We start from the raw sequence: 21,606 nt of genomic DNA, 5'->3' as shown, positions 1-21,606 counted from the left end.
TGTGATGTACTGAAAAACCGTTTTATGAATCATGTCTGACATGTATTTCATGAAACGAGAAGGAGAAAAAATCCATTAAGTGAGGGAAGTAAATAGTGTATTTATACTGAAACGAAGAGAATACTTTGAACTGGTCAACGGTACATGAACGGTTTATCAGACCGATTAAAAATTGACGAAACATCCCGTACAGCCTGTCAAAAAAAAAAAACCAGAGGAACTGGCTGATATTTATTGCATACCATATTTTTGAAAGATTCCGTAATTTCTGCTCTTACTGTGACGATCGGAAAGTCCATGAGTTATTTCTTAATGACTGTTTATATAATTATTTCCTAGTTGCTCAATCGATGTTGCAATATCGTTAATAAAGGAAACCAAGTACCATATTTCCTCGAATAAGCGCCCACGCTCCCATAAGCGCCCTCCCCAACTAGTGCCCACACTCCTGTAAGCGCCCTCCTCCAATTAGTGCCCACCGCTCAGGTCGTTATGTCAAACAAGCGCTCTTCTCGAATAAGCGCAGAGCTCCATCGAAATAAGTAAACAAATACGGAGCCCACTTAGTGCCATTAAATCACACTTTTAATCTTGAATATCCCCTTAGATTTTTCACGCGTTCCATTTTTTTTTCCCGACTTTTTCTCGACTTTTTTCTCGACATTTTTCCTGACTTTTTTCTCGATCTTTTTCTGGACAATTTTTTCAATTTTTTCCCGACTTTTTCCTCTACTTTTTTCACGACTTTTTTCTCGACTTTCTTCTCAAATTTTTCCCGAATTTTTTCCCGACTCTTTTCCCCGAGTTTTTTCCTGATTTCTCTCCCGGCTTTTTTTCCGACTTTCTGTGGAGGGTGGCTGACCCCAATCTAGTTACTGCTGTGGACTTGGCGAATACTGCGGATTGATATCGTTGTTAAAACGAGAAATTTTTCTCTGTAGTTGGACGCCAAAATGATCAGCACTTCCGCCGTGCTTCTGATTCTGACATTTGCTTTGAAAACGTCCACATGCGATGGTGTCCGACTTTCAAACTACTTTCCTACATTGCAAGAATACCCGCTTAACGTCATGACTTAATTGAAAGCTATTATCATCTTGGGCTGGAGTATACAGAGATCTTGTTGTTTTCTGTATTCAGTCATGGCATCAGCTTAAGCCTCAGACAGTTAAAAAGGATTTTAAAAGCCAAAGGACTCGGACAAACAAGAAACGCCAGGTTGTTCAAGCTGTGGAAGAACACCTCAGAGCAAGCGGTTGTAGCATCTGATACAGGTAAATGACTCAAGATTAGTCAACGACCACCGGCTTGTTGTTGGCAAAGAAAACGTTCGGGAGTTATTGAATATCCGTGATCCTGAGGAGGTTGAGTTAAGAGCAAAGCGTAGGCTAAAAAGGAGGCAATGCATAACCAGGGAGCCCAATCATTTGTGGCACATAGATGGCTATGATAAATTGAAGCCGACCTGGGACATGCATAACCCTTCTGGGGTGCTAACCCCTTCCCCCCCACCCTCTTTTCACTTATGTCCAGAATTGAACCCACTTGTTTCAGAGTACTTCTTGTTGACTGAATATTTTAGACACTTTCATACACTTCATATTTGGTGTAATATGTGTGTTTGGTGGAATTCCATCAATAAGGACATTTTGTGATGTCTTCTATGACGAAGATGAACACTTCCTTTTGTTAGGTTCTAATAATTTCATACAATCCATGTGCAACATTTGTTAACATGTAACAGTCAAGAAACTGATGGCATATACTATTACCTTATTTGAACTGTAACAAAAACATCAAACAAAGTTTCCAATCTTCCCTTTCCTTGAACATTTTTTTCTTTCAAAACAATGAATTATCCGCAGTAAGTCTTTACTCGTTATTCGCGTGGTTCATGATGCAACGTTTTACTAGCATATCAGCTATAGAAAAATATTGAACCCTTGGTACAAAGATGGGGGAAACGTTATTAAATCTTGTCAAATGACGACGCTTGGCTTTCCGTCATGATATTTGTAAACTCTTCGGCAAGAGCTGGGAAAGATTCGCATAACGTAGGAAGCTCCAGGATGGGAGTACATGTACGAGCCACAGGGTGTCTCTGGAGCCCTTCAAATGAAAAGAAAAAAATTCTTGTGGAGTCACAGGTGATCACATCACTCCATGTGCAAAAGCGTAGAAACATATAGAAAGCGCCTTCCCCTCCAAGGAATTGACAAATTTCTTCAAATAGTCAAGACTCTGACGTTCACCACCGGTTGATGGCTTTCCTCGGAACAGTTTCTTTATCTTCTTCGCTGTTGGTCGTTTAGTTTCGTAGAGTTGATCAAGCCCCTCGAGTGTTTGGAAGCTGTGTTCACATCGTTGTACATCCAGTATAGGAGCCCAGCAATGTAACACATATCTCGGTTTCTAGATGAGCTCTTGATGGGCAAGCTCGCTAATGATGGATCTGATGTCGTCTTTGTCGGGCTTTCGAAAACACTTGAATGTGGAGAGAAATTCCAGCAACATCATCATCATCATTACCATCATGATTGGGGGTCAAAGTCATCTCTTAGCCAGATATCCAACACCTCCCAATCCTCTGCCGCGATATATTCCCGAAATGAATTCAGCAGAAACACTGGAGTTATACTCTTCTCCCCAAACAAACACAATGCAACAGATAGATTTGAACGTTGAAGAGGAAAATACTTCATCTTTTGGTACCCATAAACAAGGACTCGTGCGATGACCTTCCATTCAGGCTTTTGGAGGTCATGCCTAATGTATGGTATTTTTTCATTACTTCCATTCGTTAGAGCTGTAAAACATTTTTGCCAGAAACACGTCATGACATCGAGTAGAACTTCTTTACCCTGTCTGGCCTCAGGTTCGCTCCTTATATCTATAACAACCACATCAAAACTGTAGCTGAAAATTCTTGGGTCGCTAAATATTTTAATGACATCTTTTTCGACGTTGCTTCGATAAACAGTGACACGCTGTGGTCGTTCGCCTGCCAATAAAGTGAAGTGGGAAGAGAATTTAATGCAACAGAAAACACTAATATTTACAGTTCAGTTATTTCATCCACACGCACAAACATACACACGCATACACATTAACAGCTCAGTGAAATTACGAGACTTGCAATGATGATTGTCTTGGCAATCACATGTCTTTTTGACATACAATTTTGTCTAAAAAATGCCTTCCTTGAAACTTAACACTTGCGAAAGAAGTAGCCGTAAATGTATTATACCTTGGTCAGTAGGATAATTTACTTCCTCTAAAGCTAGTTCATCACTTTGCGAATGTATTTCTGTTGTACGCTGAGGAAAAAATAATAAATGTTAAATAATGATACATTCATCAAAACATTTTCAACTTCGTATAGGGCAGTATGCGTCCTAGAATAGAGGATTATAGAAGCCAGGCAGCTAGTCAGTGCAGGCAAATATGACGGTCAGGGGCAGAGGGTAAAGTCTCAAGACATCATCCTCCCAAACCCCACTATAATAAGTAGACTATTCCCAGTACACTGATTTCCCTCTCTCCCTAGTTTCCCTCTTCTCGGGTCTTCTCGATGCCCAAGCCGAGTGTGCTTAGCCTTAGACCATGGCACCTCTTAAATAAAGGCTTTAAGGTGTGTTTCTATGAATGGTTGATTCCAAATTCTTCAGTTTTCATGCCTTGCTACACTAGATCAGTAACCAACCTCTGAACTTGTTCTGCTTTCGACTACTTTAGCTTCAAATTTACTTTGTACTACTGTTTCATCTGGGGCCCTAATGAAAGAAATGAAATGCTTCTGTCTCATCGAAAATATGGTACAACGTAGTTTTATGAACTTAATACTTTTCATATTTGACCTTTAAACCAATAATTTAGATGTTATCAGGGAATGGTTTTCTCGCTTGGCCGATTCTCAAAATATGCCCAAATGAGTTAATTATTAACAAAAAGTGTGCTTTTGAGTACAAATTTAACATTATTTCTGATGAATGGAATTATTTTCAGTTAATTAATTCTTGAATCAGTCGCATGTAAGTTTCTCATACTTACTCATCATCTACCATCAGTTGGCTGGGCACATGCTCAGAAATAGACCTACAATGAAGAAAGTATTTGTCGGTATTATTGACCAGAGCTTGAAGAGAGGCTTGCATTGAAAGTAAATCCCAAGATACGAATAACGCTTGGTCTAACCATGACTTTTAACCTAAGTTCATGGTAGCTGTCATGATAGCTTGAGAGAAAAGGTTAGGTGGGGAAACATTGACAGCTAAAGAGCTTGCACATACAAATTATCATTTCCCATAGTATTTGTGTAACCACTTGCCAGTGCAGGTTTTGAGGATTCTTCGTTTTGTTCCAGCACGGGAAACATATCCTCCAGGGTGTCATCGTTTCTGTTATCAGACCATCCAAAACCTCTGAAATGAATTTCACTATTAGCCAAAGAGGGTGTTTTGTCTGAAATAATTATGTAGATCATGCTTCGGTTCTTTCTTGTTTTCCCATGGTAACATGACGAACCTTTACTGTGACAAAACACTCAGTAGGTTCAAGTGGAACTCTACTCATACAAGCCTCTCTAAGGTCTGTTTTCCGCCTCAGACTTTGCATTTCTTTCTTTAGGGCATTCTCTTGGAAAATTTGGCAATACAATAGTTTCTGACATGTACTAACGCCTGTAAGTGTTTTCTTTTTGACATAAGATCAACCACGAATGAGTTTCTATTGGCTTAAGTAGCAGTAAAAATTACACAGATCACTTCAAGGCTTGGTATTTGTGTTTCACTGTCGATCGGTGGCTTAACATTCTTAGCTCCCCTCACTCGAGTACTTATCTTTACACATAGTCATGAAAAACACAATTCTCTCAAATTGAACCTCTATTGTATTTATACTTGAAATGAAGGATTTCATATAATTTGGAAATAACAATTCATGATATTATGCTTTACAATACATAACTAATGCGATGGTAACATAGCAAAGTCTGTTCGTAATGTATTGTAAATAGTTTGATTTTTTACTGAATAGTTTGCATAGCAGCACAAATTCAACTTTTAATTTAAGCACATGTAGGAAGGTGAATTGGAACAGAATTCTACTTAGAATTTTTAATTACATTTAACTCTTTGGAAATATCAGGGCAAAAAACAAGCGAAGGTGCTATGATATCATTTTTTCCTTATATAAGAGAGTTGCTCCCCGGGCCAGAATTGTGTTTTCATGCCATACCCAAGTGCTGGATTTGCTGGTCAATTTTTTTTGTAAAAGGCAACATCAGCGGCCGTGACTTTCTACTCATTGACCAGCAATTGATTTACCTATCCAGGCCTTAAAACTCTTTTACCATTAAACATCTCACCTCCATATTAAAATATAGAAAAGTGTGTTCCGCTGGAAAGACCGGAGTGGGAGAATGTTGAAACTTCGAAATTGCTCGGCAGTGACCTGCACAACCTATTTTATTTAATTACGCCAATTATCTCTATTTTACTTTTTATATGTAAAGGGGCGTGAAAAAGGCACTTGCGTTATCGCGTGACGCTCAAGACCTTGCTTACTCGCTGATCATGCAATCGTCCCTGTCAATCCCTGTTGTAGTGTATTGCGTTACCTAAGCGTTACTATAGTCACGCTATATCCTGTAAGACACGATCGGTACATGATTGTAAAAGTACATTCCTATGTAAAAGTAGTATTACTGATTCCTAGTACTGTATTGTGAATATAGCTTGTTGATTCTTTAATAAAATTCAGTAAAGCAATAGCAATGAAAGGAGTAACTTGACTGAGTCTAGACGACACAACACCTGTCACATTCTTTAGACACTTCATGACATGTAAAGTGGAAAGGAGGCCACTTTGATGGGTGGATTTATCAGGGAATGTCCGTGAAGGTATTGTTCGTAGTTCGTAGTCATAACCGAAGGTGGTTGGTTTCCAGCTTGTGAGACATCTTGCTGACCATTCACAAGACGAATCGGCATCTCGATCAAAAATTAGATGTCTCACGGTGTATTCCAGCAATATTTTAAGGTTTTTCGTCGTTGAATTCCTGAAGATATCATACTAGTTCCGCTGTATCACAGAAGATCACAGAACGATTTTAGTCAAGGTTTATCTAGAAACGTGAGTTACTTGTGTGTGCCCATGTCTGTTTTGTTTAGTTATCAACTGCTCACTACAGTGCCTAAAAAGCCATTATTCTAATTGAGTCGAAGTAGATTACAAGGTAAAATAGGAAATGGAAGGCCGCCACATGTCATGATGGTTTGCTTGGGATTAGATACACTAAGAAATTTGGGTTCAATTGTGAAAAAATAAAGAATATAAAGAAAATAAGCCACTAACTTCTCCCGACCACGCTCATAAAGCCAACACATACTTTCCAAGTGAAATTACTAATCTAAACAGTGTAATATTGTTATTATACAGTTAAGGGTCTGGTCTCTCCTCACAACCCACATAATAGAAGATGTTGCCAACTAGGCACGTCAATTCCAATGCTGGCAATAAGCCAGCATTGGAATTTTCCTTAACCTTACAAAGAGATTCACTGTTGCCGACCACTCTACTCTGTTATCTAAACTGAAATGTCCATGACGATTCTCGTTGGAAATCCAACGGCAGGTAGTTACGCCTCTATCAGAATCAAGGACTAGTCTAATTATTGAGATTCGGCAAACTTTAATTCTCTCCCCTACAAATTTTATTAAGCTTTTCGTTAATGTAAAAGAATCTGATCACTATCAAATGAAATAGATGGTTTGTTGACCATCGGATGAAATGTAAGCGAAGAAATGATCCTTGTCAGTGAGCTGCTATTTAAGATATTGTGGACAAGATTCCTTAAAAATTCAGGCTTTGATGGGACTTGAAGCGCTTGGTTTTTATTCGCTATCTTGTTTGTTAGCATAAAGGCGTAAGGAAAAAGACTTGTGCATGATCGCGTGACGCGCGCTTTTTCTCCCAGACGTTAGTTGAAATAGTCACGCAGTCGTTCCTATTTCTACAATTACCGCAACGATTCGAGTTAGCGCCCTCTGTTGTGTCGTCTAGACTCAGTCAAGTTACTTCTTTCATTGCTATTGCTCAACTGAATTTTATTAAAGAATCAACAAGCTATATTCACAATACAGTACTGGGAATCAGTAATATTACTTTTACATAGGAATGTACTTTTACAATCATGTACCGATCGTGTCTTACAGGATATAGCGTGACTATAGTAACGCTTAGGTAACGCAATACACTACACCCTCCTTCCAAAATAAGTGCCTCCTCGAATTTGTTCTTGTCAATAAGCGCCCCTACTGAGTAAGCACCCTCATTCCAATAAGCGTCCCTATACCCATAAGCGCTCATATTCCAATGAGCGCCCCTATTCTGTTTCAGTAATAGCACTGTTATAGTACATGTACATTGAGATCAACTGCAGTCCATCTTTCCTTAATTGCACACTTAAAGCCCCACGACGAAGGAGTAGTCTTTGTCACAATCTCAACTATTATCTCGCCGCGAGTGCACAGTTCCTTCAAACCAAAGAACCCGTCTTAAAATTTGCAACGATCCCTTCGTTAGTCGTTTAGGAAGAAAAGATCCAGGGACAAATCCCTTTTCCAGTCTTTTTGAACTTCAGTCATATAAGCATCAAAGCTCTGTTTCACATGCTGTTTCTCAAAATAGAATCTCCTGAGGAACCAATAGTAAATCAGCGCCCCGCCGCCAAATGGAATCATTTCTGATTCACATGACATGTAAGCTGAGAACGATGACTGGCTATTAAAATGTTTGTGAACGTTTACATCGAAACGAGAACCAAACGAACCTTATTTTCAGCTTGGGAGACATCCTGCGAACCACACACAAGACGAATCAGCATCTCTATGTAAAGGTAGGTAGACATGCTGAGATTTTGTGATTCTACTTTGTACAAATGTAAGTTGAGCGTTGTTGAAATCCTGAGAATAATATTACCAAACTTCCGCTTCATCAAAGAACGATTTAAGTCAAGTTAGGTTGTGGTCATTCGAGAAGAAATTTCTCTTTTTGTATAACAGTGACTGCAGCAAGGACTCTAAATTTGTGTTAAATTAAAACATTTCATAACAGCACTAAAAATTTGATCAAAAAATCAATTTAAATGTATTTCAACATTCATGCATACAAGCATACGTAGTTTGCTTAGAAATTAAACGTACATCTTTCGCTTTCGCGAATGCGACTCAAAAATATGATGGATATTGTAACACATATTTATGTAACAGATTTAGAACAAATTACAGACTCTGATTTCAAGTATTTTTCAAAAACCTTGAAAACATGCAGATTGTAGACCACGAACTTGTTTTTATCACGAACGAATTGCTGTAGGGATATGATAGCTTTCCAACGTACCGTAGGCCGGTTCACTAATGTTTGTCTAGTCCTGTTTCTAATTACCTTGCTGCATCTCTCTCCTTTTTCATTTCAACTTACAGGAGTCCGCAACAATGGCATTTAAATGAGGCATTTTAATTCAGAAATTGCAAAACACTTAATGCGTGATGTGTACGTTGTTGTAACTCCATCGCTAAGTACGTTACAAGCAATTTCACACTTTATACGTAACCCTATGTACTAAAACCGAAATTTCGAAGTGAAACGAGATGCAATCAGAGAGACAGGCGAAACCGTCATGTAATAAACCAAGGACACGAATGTTGTAGATCTATATGCTTTTTAATGAGGTCGAAAACGAGAACTGAAATCATACATTGCACAACAGGGATATCTGATTACTGATTTCATGATTCTGCACGTGACTAGATTATAACACGTCAAAACTACCAGAGCAAAGCGACAGAAACAAGCGAAAGGAACGAAAACAAAAGGGAAACGAAACCAAAACAATTAAAGGGAGTGGAACTACCCGACAGACAATGGCTGCAACCGCACTAAAAAGATAATTGGGTTTGTTTTTAGGAAACCTGGATAAAATTTCCCGAAAACTTAACTCGGTGAAAGGTTGGTTTGGAGGAAACAATGGGGTTATATTTTTTGAACGGCTGCACTGATCATTAAAGGGTGAACTTGACATCATGGGGGAAACCAAAAAATAAATTGCAGACTTGTAGATCCACATTATTATTTTTTTGCTTGTCTTTCTTTCTTTTCCTTTCCTTTTTCTCTACTCTTGATTAAGGTAATCCCTCTTCCTTCTGATGCATACTAAGCAAATATCTGAGCAATTCTTTCAAACAAAATGTTGATTTTGCTTAGATGTCAGAGTGTTCCCAACGGCTGTAGATTGAATCATCCTTGAGTTTGGGTCTATCTGAGAAATCAGTGATGGCATGAGGAATCCTGCTATGTGTGGCTTTTGTAGAGAGCACTTTCAAATGGACATCAAGTCTTTTCAAGCACTCAGCCATATTCTCTCACAAATCTATTTATGACTCTTGCTTCCAAGCAGCAGTCTGCCGATAGCAGATTGTGTGACAATCGAATTGTAGTACTTGATATAACTTGTTGTTGTGGCTGTTGTTACCAGAAACCATATTCATAGGCATATGTACTTGTTTGTGCTATGTAGAACAATATCTCCCACATAGACTGCAATGACTGACACATTTCATGAAAAAGAAACAATGCATGAAACTAATAAGAGACCAGTGACCTGGGTTTAAATACACAGAAAGGTAATTTAAAACCAACCAAACTTGGTTAAGAAATCTATAGTTCTTCAATTAATTTCTATGGTTACCTTTAACTCTGTTTCTATTGGTAACAAAGCCTATTTAATAATAGTTACCTGAAATTGTACCATCTTTGTAGCCTTTATAAAACAAGTCTCCAGGGGAAGTGATGTGAAAACAATGTAATTTCATGAAAAAAAAAGGCACATTTTCAGGTGGAATATGGTTCTTTGAATTTGATTCATTTTTTTATATTCTATTATGCCCTACTCTTTATTTATGTTCTTTGCTTTATTTGTTGTGTGATGAAAGGGCATGAACACATAAAGCTCAGAATTGTCTCTCAGTTTCTAGCCATGAAACCTTTCCTTTCAGCCTGGTCCGTACGATCACAGGTGACTTGTAAATTGAGAACAAAGCCAATTAGAAATGTTTGTGAATTTCTCAATCCCAGTTAGCATCCACAGTGCTTGCTTCCTAGATTGAATATATTTTGCTGACCATAAGACAAATCTGTATCTTGAGAAAACTGTGAGTTGGCTGCTTAAGGTTCCCATGGTATACTGGGTTTGAGTTGAGCACAGTTCAAAAAACATGAAGATTGTAGACTGCAAGCTTCTATGTATTAAACTTCTATATTAATCAAACTTGAACTTCTTCCGCTTTGCATCGATCACCATGGGATGCAACTGAAAACTTCTATTTAATTCCAACAGAGATATTTGCTGTTTAGGACTCCCTGCATTCATTCACCAATGTTTCCTTTGTTTACAGTTCATTTCCATATATCTGTATTTTTTTTTTCACCATAGCTCACAGGAGCTAAATAACAGTGGAATTTAAATGAACTGTTTAACCTAGAAAGTGCAGTCAACCAATGATCATGTTTACACTGTTAGAGCTCTTTCAGCTCTGTAGCCAAATATGTTTAGCTGCCATTTGACATTTTACATATAACAGCCTGTACCAAAACCCAAATATTTGACAGTAAAATCACAGAAATGATATTTGAAGTTTGAAATACTAGTGTATAAGATTGTCAATATACATCAGTTATAGCTTTATTATTCTAAAGAGCTGCCTCTGCAGCTCTTTAGAAGAATTTATAATAACTGGGGGCAAAGCACTTTATTTTAGTACTTTATTTTTAAAGCTCAGCACTCCAATACTCAATACTCTAAAAATGAATGTTTTTCTCTGGACAGATTTAAAGCAGGCTGACAAGGATCATTACTCAGATTGATCTCAACATACTGAAATTGAACTAAAAGCAAAACTTATGTCTAAATGAGATCAGTCTAATTTCTTGTCAGTAATTTTGATATTAAATTGTTGACAATCGTAGATTAATATAAACACAAAGCATGTACATTTGCTTTTTATATTTGATTTAAGTTTTTTATTTACTAAGACTTGCTGTATCAAATTTCATGATTATATAAATTTGGGAATATCACCTGGAGGTACAACTTGTACCAATTACCTGGAAATGACTATGATTGATATTTAAAGAAACTATTCAAGCACAGAGTACATATAATTATATTAAGAACCTTGACATCTGAGGAAAAATTTATGAAGAAACACAAATTTGGCAAGGTGGTTTATGATGTAAAATCTTAAGGATTATCAAGCATGTTTTCTGTGCCAAATGATGTGTTAAAATTATTTTTATTTCCAACAGAAAACTGTTGAAAAAGGCAACAGCATCTAAGTTTTCTGAATACAGGAATAACTAAATTGTGGCAGCATGGATGAGTTTTATAATGTCTTAAGAAGTGACCTAAAGTGGATAACATTGCAAGTTCCCAATGTTGGTTATTTTATAATTGTGGGTCTGTTTTCTTTTGAGTGGGTCAATTGCTCCGACATGAACCCTGTACCCTAACATTAGTCTCTGTATTCTCCATACTGTTCTCTATACTTTTCCCAAGGTGCAGATGAAGAGAATTTGTTGGATAATCAAGAGCCTCTTTAGCTGGTCATCATTTCCTTTATTCTTGTGAGCTTAATGTGTGATTTTGGAGTGATATTATGAGGAGAAATTAGATGCTAGTCACTCTTAGGGGTCATAGGGTTAAGTTTTATCAAAAAGAGTAACAACTGTTAACAATTTATACTTAATCGTAAATAACTTTCAGTAATGTACCAATCATAATATCACTGACACTATGTTGTTTTCTCAGATGTGATCAAATCTTTGAAATTCTTTATTAATACCTTAATGCTACTGACCATGCATGTTTTTTCTTTTATCAAATAAAATAAATATTTATAAATTGCTTCAATGATTTAGGGGAAGGAAACAGCATGGAGTGACTGTTTAAGTGACCAGAAACAACTGAGTTAATTTAATTGGCTGATCAAATAAACCTGACCAGCATGGTCTGACTAAATTTGTGGCTGTATCCAGGCCAGCCTAAGGTCACCAAAAGCTATACTTGTAAGACCTGACATGTAGGACCTAAGAGCACTTCTTTCAGCATCTCTTGCATTCATCTTTAAGTTTCCAAATCTAGTCTCAAATTTTATTATTGACAAGTACATTTAATTGACCAGCACTCAAGTCATTAAAAATTGTCTTTATTCATAAACCTATGTTTTAACTGGGATCAAAGTTAACATTCCACAAACTGTAACTTTGCTAATTCATAGACCATCACAGGGTATAGAATAAAATGTTTCTGTTGAGGTCCATACCTGTATACACAGTTATTTGATGAAGGCAAAAGATAAGAAAAATTAGGGGTCTTATTGGATTTCATAGAAGCAGACAGATGGCAATAGCAAAGTCTATGTCAGGTAGCAGAGTAAAACATCTGAATTAGAGGCAATTTTGAAAAAAAGGATACAAGTGGCTTATCTTGGTTTTATGCACATTTGGGTGTTAGCTTTTGGTAATAAATTTCATCTTAGGGTTTGTTACAACCCTCAATTCATTGTCACACAAAGTCTAAGGACCTTGATGTTATTTATTAACTTTTGTGGAAATCCAATCTGAGTGCAACCCAAGATAGGACCTGGTGGTCCAGAATTAACAAGCCCACCCTTTCTCTCCATGTCATTTTTTTTAAGAAGAATGAAAAATGGAATGAATGTCCAGCAGTAAGTAAAATTTAAGCCATAGATTATGAATTTTTCCTCCTTCTTAAGCTAACCTACAGGAATCTTAATCTTATATTATGAATCTTACAGGAGTTACAAAACAATATACTTCTTACACTATTTTTAAAAGAGTTATATGGAATAATAATTTTAAAAATTATAACAATAATAACTCGATACAAACACAACTGTACAGTATTTGAAAGAGAGGCCCCTGAGGGTATCCCTATAAGAAGGGCTTCCTAAGTAACTAACTTTACTGTTCAAAATCCATGTACATTTTGACATTTCAAAATCTATTTTCAAAACAGCACTGAGGTAAAAACAAAAATTAAACAAATCAAAGTAGTACAAAGGGGGCAGTAAATGTAATCAACTAATGTTCATCCAAATGAATCATTGTTCCTCAAAAGCACTTGAGTGGCTGGCATTTTTTGCTGTGGTTACACATTTTTTCTGAAGCACCCACTACACACTGCTTAGATTTGACAAAACAGTAATTACTTGTCTTGATCTGAATTAAATTTTAGCCTTAGCCTTTACATGTAGTGTTATTTTGTGGCTGGCAACTGAAATGTCTCTGGAGACCATTGACCTAATTTGTTTTGAGAATACAATACTGGTACCTAAACGGTTGGAAAATAAATTTGATTGGGGCAGCCATAACTTTGAATTCTACCTTGAAATCTGATTTTCTATGGTTTCATCAACACCTTACTGATAACTGTTTATAAACCACACATTGCGGTTTTGCATGTGTTGCTAGCAGGACACCACTTTTCAAATTAATAGTTTCCAAGAAAAAATCGATAAAATATTGAAATGTGCACAAGTTATTTACACAAAAGTATTTTTGAATGGGCCAAGTTGAAGAACCATTTGTAACATGTCATTACATAAATGACTACAGGAAGGTTTCTTGTGGCAAAACATCCTGGTCCTTGAATTTTAATTGCATAAACATCTCTTAATTTTGGTTGCACATGGAGATCTTTAAAACTAGAATGTGATTGGAGAAAGATAAAAAGAAGAAGAGTCCATGGGTGAAAGTAAAAAAAAGGTTAAGAAATTTGAGATGGATTGGTGAAAGAATCTCACTGAATTGGATAAGGTTTATGGTTTTAGGCAATCTTCACTGCTGAGTCTCCCAAGACTCTGCAGGATGCTTCTGTTTAATTGTATTGGCATAGGTATTTCAAGCTTTTCAGAGTGTTGACATATCTTGACAGGTAATCACCCAAAGATGTAAATTGTTGGGAAAAATTTGGAAGTAAAAAAAACCTCCTCTGTTTTTACGCAAATGTGTGTTCTTTGAACAAATTTGTAAGGTATATAAACTTTACCAATTGCCTTAAAATTTGGTTCAAAGACTCCCAAGATACCAACCCAAAAAAAACAGGAGAAATGTATCTCCACAATGACCTGCAATGTTAAGAGTATTGGTAAAATTTTGAACAGCAAACTTGACAGACAAGTTGCAAAGCATCCAATAAGAATATCAAAAAATCCCCACATGGTTTTGAAGACCAACCCGGCCATCAGGATGGAAGTTGTCCAGAGGTTTTATATGCAATTAATTCACTTAAAGAAACATTGTCCCTTTCTAATTGTCCTGCCTCATTTGGTTTATGATTAGATCAATAAGCAAAATAATTTTTGCCAAATAGTCCATTTCATAACCTTTCCATTGATATATAGTTTATGGTGGCTATGCTTTAGATACTTCATAGTTGTTCAAATTGAACACTGAAATGTCATTACAATAAGCTTTAAATTTTTTCACTGCAAAATAAAGTTGAGAAGGTGTGAACTGAGGTGAATAAGATTTTAAATTCCTAATCTTGATTATTTTGTAATTGTGGATCTGTTTTGTTGTGAGTGGGTTAATTGCTCCAAAATGAACCCTTTACACCCTAACATCAGTCTCTGTATTCTCCATATTGTTCTCTAAACATTTCCTAAGGTGCAGATAAAGAGAATTTGTTCAATAATCAAGAGCCTCTTTAACTGGTCATCATTTCCTTAACCCTCTACACCCTAACATCAGTCTGCAAATTCTCCATACTGTTCTCTAAACATTTCCTGTGGTACCAAGAAGGAGAATTTGTCTAATAATCAAGAGCTTGTTGAGTTTGGGATCATTTCCTTTATTCTCACAACCACAATATTTAATCCAAGGGTGATACTGTTGGGAGAAAGTAGATACTTATCACTCTTAGGGGTTAAAGAGTTAATTCTTGTGACCTTAATGTGTGATTTAGGAGTGATATTATGAGGAGAAATTAGATGCTAGTCACTCTTAGGTGTCATGGGGTTAAGTTTTATCAAAAAGAGTAATAACTGTTTACAGTTTACTTATTATAATCATAAATAACTTTCAGCAATGTACCAATCATAATATCATTGACACTGTCAGACATGAAAAAATAATTGCAATTCTCTATCAATACCTTAATTAATTGATGTTATTCAATGGAATAAATGTTTTTATCTTGTTCCAATGATTTAGGGGCAAAAAACAGTGTGGTGATTGTTTAAGTGACAGTAAAAAAACTATGGTAATTTAAATGGCTAATCAAATAATCCTGACCAGCATGGTCTGACTAAATTTGTGGCTGTACCCAGGACAGCCTAAGGTCACCAAAAGCTACTTGTAAGACCTGACACATTGGACCTAAGAGCACTTCTTTCAGCATCTTTTGCATTCATCTTTCAGTTGAAAATTTTAGTCTTAATTTTATCATTGACAAGTACATTAGTTGACTTGTACTCAGGTCACTAAGATCTCTTAAGTTTATTCATAAACCTACGTTTTAACTGGGATTGAAGTTAATATTCTACAAACTGTAACTTTGTCAATTCATGGACCATTACAGGAAATAAAATTAAGTGCTTCTGTTGAGATCCATACCTGCATATACAGTTATTTGATGAAGGCAAAAGAGAAGAAAAATTAGGGGTCTTATTGGATTTCATAGAAGCAAACAGATGACAATAGTAAAGTCTAAGTCAGGTAGAAGAGTGAAACATACAAATAAGGGGCAATTTGGAAAAAAAGTAAAAGTGGCTTTAATCTTGGTCTTATGCACATTTGGGTGTTAGCTTTTGGTAATAAATATTATCTTAGGGTTCGTTATGACCCTCAATTTATTGCTACAGAAAGACTAAGGAACTTGAGGTTATTTTTGAACTTTTGTGGAAATCCACTCTGAGTGCAAAGACAAGAGAATTAACAAGCCCATGCACCCTTTCTCTCAAAAATAATTTTTAAAGAATAATTGAAAATGGAATGAACTTCCTGCAAGAAGCAAAATTTGAGCCATAAAGTATGAATTTTTCCTACTTCTTGAGCTATAACTTACAGGAATCTTGAACTCTGAATCTTAAAGGAGTTACAAAATGATATACTTCTAACATTATTATTAAAATTGTTATATGAGTGGAATTATAACAGTTATTATTAATAATAATTATAAAAATAATAATGATAATAACTCTTGATTCAAACACAAATATACAGTATTTTAAAAGGGAGACCCCTGAGGTTATCCCTATAAGAAAGGCTTCCTAACTGACCAACTTTACTGTTAAAATTTTATGTATATTTTGACAGTTCAAAATCTATCAATGAAAACAGCTTTGAAGTTAAAACAAAAATCAAACAAAACAAAGTAGGACAAAGGGGACAGTAAATTTAGTAATCAAATAATGTTCATTCAAATGAATCATTCACGGTTCTTCAGAAGCACTTGAGTGGCTGGCATCTTTGCTGGTTACACATTTCTGAAGCATCCACTACACACTGAGCTTAGATCAGACAAAGCATTAATTACTTGTCTAAATCTGAATTAAATTTTAGCCCTAGCATTTATATTTAGTGTTTTTTTTGTGGCTGGCAACTAAAATGTCTCTGGCAACTAAAATGTCTCTGGCAACTAAAATGTCTCTGGAGACCAATGACCTACCGGTAATTTGTTTTGAGAATACAAAGAGTGTAACTAAACAGTTGGAAATTGTCTTCAAATGTTCTGAAAATTTGATTGGGGCAGCCATAACTTTGAATCATACTTTGTAAACTGAGTGCTTAGCTGTGAAATGCAAGGCCTTACTCCTCTTTTTTCTGTCTTATAGTGATTTACCGGTAATTGAAAATTTAGTAGTTACTCCAAAAGACATTTTTAATTCTGATTTTCTCTGGTTTCATCAACACTATACCAGTACCTGTTTATAAACCTTATATTATGGTTTTGCATGTGCTGTTAGCAGGACATCACTATTAAAGATGCTGGTGACATCCACATTAAAAACTTTTTACACATCTGAGGAAAAAGTAATGTTTTAATGGTTAGAATACTTGCTCTTTGAAATCTCAAAGTGTGGTTTATAGTTTAATTTTAATGGACACTTTGTATGGTAGAGATAGAAATATATGGAGCATACTTGATGATGATGATGATGATGATGAATTGTGTATTGAAAAAATCAGCCTTTACAGTCAAAAATCATGAATAATAGAGAGAATTTGTTATTTTCAACGTGATATAAAAAGAGATAAAAAGGAAAAATCAAACGTAATGGAATATGATCACACAAGTTTGAAAAGACATCTGTTCATAAACAAGTTTTTATATATTTCATTTCTTATCTGGGGGAGTTGGAATTCATTCCCTGTTGTCCTTAGTATTCTTGTTCATTTTGGCAGCAAGAGATCTTGAGATGGATGGTTTTTCATGGTGGTGATTTTGTTAAACAGAAATTGATCTTTGTCTTCACTTAAGGTCCATATCTTGAAGTCAGCTTGGGTGGTACATTGTATATATAACACCAAGCATCTTTAGCTAGCTCTTACATTCAATGCCAGATACCGGGTGTGGTTTAGGCTTGGTAGTCTTACTGTATATCAGCATTTCCCACTGCCACACTTTGATCACCTTTCAGATATGTGACCTGCTTATAGGCAAATGTGTTTACAAATAATTTATATTGATATCATTTTTAATTGGTTTCTGATTTCGTTTGCATGTTCACTTCAGGAAAACTCTGAACACAGATCCAGTTTGTTATGATGGCAGGACCTAGTAATGACAAGTGCAGCAGGTCAGTGGTTTGCAATGATGACCCTCCACCTCTGAGTATTACACTGAAGGAGCTTGGAGATTTGCCAAAGAAGGTGAAACATTGGGACACGGACTATTCTCCAGTTGACATTCTGCTCTTGACTGTGGAGGATTGCGAGTTCTTGGCTTGTCATCATTACTTGCGAGATTCCTTTAGAAGCTATGAGAAATCTATTGGATATGTGTACTTTGGAAAGATGGGTGATGATGAAGATGAGTCACTGAAACTTGCTTTAGTGAAGTGTTCTAAAGAATCCTTGGATCCTGGAGGTTCTCAAACTTCTGCTAAGAACGCCATCACACTCCTGAGACCTAAGGCTACCTTTTTGGTTGGTTTCTGCTACAGTTTGAATCCTGACAAAGCCCAGCTAGGAGATGTGGTGATATCCTCACAGCTTACAATAGATCATCACAAAACCCCAGTGAGTAGGGATGTTGGTAACCTTGTCAAAAGTGCAGCTGATGGATGGAAGGCACCATTAGAAAACCCAGAAGTGCAAAAGGTCAAAGTACATTGGGATGGAGAGATTTTGAGTTGCTCTGATCTGATTGGTGCTGAACAGCAGTGTCAATTACACCCTGGGGCAATTGCAGTTGAAATGGAAGGAAAAGGTGAGAATTACTCTCAGGGTTACTTTTGCTTGACACCTGTGGTCATTGTGCAGGAAATGGTCTTGCCATAACAAGGATTACATGTATTCATTGTGTTCAGTGTGTTACGGTGGAGGGGAGGTACTTAACAACTTTTTGTAGGGGAGTGGTCAGCACAGGTGCATAATGGTAATCTTTATTGCACTGTACCCTCCAACTTGTCATATTTTCAAGCCTCAGCTCTCAAAGCTTCTGATTGCTACACTATTAACCAGGTTCTTGTTGGAGTTGAGGTACTCCATACTTTGTGTTCGGCGAAACTCTTTCCTGAATTCTAAATCCTTATTCTTTGCTACACTGCTTCTGACTAGAAAGAGTGGTGCTAATTTATATACCAGTAGAAAAACACAACATCTCTTAAAGTATTCCAATAACAAAGAACAAACAAAACGAATGATCTGCAGAAAAACAGATCTGCCTCTTTTGCTCCAATTAATCGTAATATCACTGTTTAAATCCATTCCAATAGTTATTGCTAATTTTTTTCATTTTTTTACCTCAGGTCTTTTTGCAGCAGCTCATGACATGAAGATGGAGTGGCTTGTTGTTAAAGGTGTTTGTGGTTTTGTACCTGGCAGTGCAACTAAAAACAATTCATGGAAGACTTTTGCTTGTGTTATGGCAGCTTCTGTTGTATCCAACATGTTGAGCAACTCTTGTGTGTTTGGAGACTGGCCTCATTATGGAGGTACGTGTTAATTTTTGTAACTTTTTGTTGTGGTTGTGTCTTCCAAGAGATCTTGTAACTCGTATCAAGAATTTTTGTAATTTTTTGTTGTGGTTGTGTCTTCCAAGAGATCTTGTAACTCGTATCAAGAAAAGTGGCTCAACGTTGTTAACAATAGGCTTTGTTATACAAGAGAAAAATGATCCTAAACCTAGCTAAAGCTGTTGAGATATTTCCATGTTTGAAGCTGTAATCGTTTAGATTAATCAGAATTTTGATTCTACTATGGAATAAGATAAAGATGCAAAAGAAATTGAAACTGAACTGTGCTCAACAGATATACTGTATGTGGTAATCTATTCATTGCTAACAAGCTCTCTGTTTGATTAGTGTCACCTCGATATCATGTTCTCACATTTCAATGGTGATATAGGTAACAGGTAAAAGAACCTTGCTATAGTAGGATTAAATTTGACTGTTACAATTTGACAGATAGTGAATTGAAAATTAAGGTTGAGGTGGATGACTTAAAACCTGAAGAGCAGAATAAGCAGACTGGCATGCTGGCAACAGAGCATGGGGAAAAAGTGATAAAAATATTTTATTAAGTTATTATGGGAAGTTGTTGTTCGAACAGTTATAACATTAACGCGATAAATGTTCAAAGAATTATCTCAGTGCAATAATGTGGTATGAATAAATTAATATAATTGTACACAGTTCCACTTATGGGAACAAAACATTTGAAGAGAGGCTGTGAATGCTAATCTCTCTCTGCATTTTTTACCTTTAGATACTACACCCCACACTGTAGTACCCACCACTGGTCATGGAAGAGAACTAGAAGAATCAAGGGGAAGGACAGGTGAACAGGATGCTCAGTTTGAACTTATTTTTCTAGTTAATTGTATTGAAACATGGTTCCTCATGTTGGTTGAGTTTTTTCTTTTTGTTATTGGGAAATAAAAAAACCACTTTTAAGTCCATTTAGTTGATTTTAACTGGTATCAAACCATGATGAAATGAATGAAAAGGTGAGGGGTTTACCACTTTCAGTTGTTTTTGTTGACTCATTGAAGCCTAGCATGGGCTCCAGTTTGGTTTCAGTTCCCCCTCACATGCTCCAATAAAAAGGAAACCAACATGGCAAATCACTGACTTGTTGTTTTGATGTATTGATGTTGAAGAAGAGAAAGAATTCATAGGTGCATAAATTGGCCCAAAGAGCTGTAGGACTGAAGCTGTTAGGAAAAGAAATGAGAAATGAAAAAAGAACCTGAATGTAGTTTTAGTCATCTTTTGAAATAGAAATTAATGTTATTAATACCAAGAATGCTTCTGTCAGCAATTATGAAAAATAATACTAGTCAATGCAAATTATTTCAAAGGTGTTTTTGCCTCATTCTCTTCTCTAGTTTAAGGAAGTGCTGAGTTTCCATGTGAAAATGAACATATAAATAAATACTTACTTGTAGACTGAAAATTTTTTTAGCTGTTCTCCACTTTTTTTTCGGTTTTTAAGCTTCTTGGTTTAAAAAAGGCAATCTATAGTGCTCGTGTACCTATCGTTAAATACAAGCTGGTATGCTTGTTTCTAACTATTTAAATAAAGAAAAGTCATCGAATGCTAATCTCTCTCTATATATCTTTAATTTTAGACACAGTTCCTCTCCTTGTATCTCCCAAGTCTGATCCTGAAGGAGAACTAGAACTAGGAGAGCTACGTATGGAACTTCAAAGAATGAAAGGTGAATAAAAGATACTGTTAAAGGCTAAAATATTTTAAAAATAAAACCTATATGTTTTCGACAGTAGGTCATCATCAGGGTGATGATGACCTACTGTCGAAAATGTTTGGTTTTTACTTATTTTGGCCATGCAAATTTTCCTCCAATTACAATATTTGTTGTTATTTCCACTCCAAATTAATTGCAAGTGTTGTTAAAAGAGAATAAATATTTCATTTTTGCATGCTCAAATCCATCTGAAGTTATAGAGGTGAGCGCGCAAAACCGAAATAGATTCACTGTGGAATAAACTGCCAATTGGTTTTCCATATCAGTTCATGAAAAGATGATTATCGCGCACAGATAGCTTGCCGATTAAAGAAAGAAACTTAGGCTCTACTGGTATGAATCTTGTTATGAAAATCCATCTTACCGGAGGGTTGGACACAGAGGCCTGACGTTCCCTGTTACAAAATAATAAGTTATTTTTTCATGTTCAATTCCATCCTTGGTTATAAAAGTGAGACGTACAAAACCGAAATTCATTCTCTTGAGTTGGAACACTTGGTGGTTTAAATGAGCCACTGCAATAAGGATAAGTTTAATTGTTTTTAAACTTACGAACCTTTGGCTCAATGCGCTCATCGAGGGTCAAGTAT

The 21,606-nt window shown here is 36.2% G+C and overlaps 1 protein-coding gene and 1 pseudogene across 1 annotated transcript in view; one reads left to right on the top strand and one right to left on the bottom strand.

Moving 5' to 3' along the window:
• Positions 1-21,606, top strand: part of LOC131771795 (NLR family CARD domain-containing protein 4) — a 92,444-nt gene that overhangs the window by 54,769 nt on the left and 16,069 nt on the right. The window lies entirely within an intron of this gene.
• Positions 1,970-4,483, bottom strand: LOC136279991 (uncharacterized; annotated as a pseudogene).

The sequence above is a fragment of the Pocillopora verrucosa genome, chromosome 3 (assembly GCF_036669915.1).
Source record: "Pocillopora verrucosa isolate sample1 chromosome 3, ASM3666991v2, whole genome shotgun sequence".
NCBI lineage: Eukaryota > Metazoa > Cnidaria > Anthozoa > Scleractinia > Pocilloporidae > Pocillopora > Pocillopora verrucosa.
The sequence above is the reverse complement of the archived record's forward strand: the minus strand, read 5'-3'. Positions and strand labels throughout refer to the sequence as shown.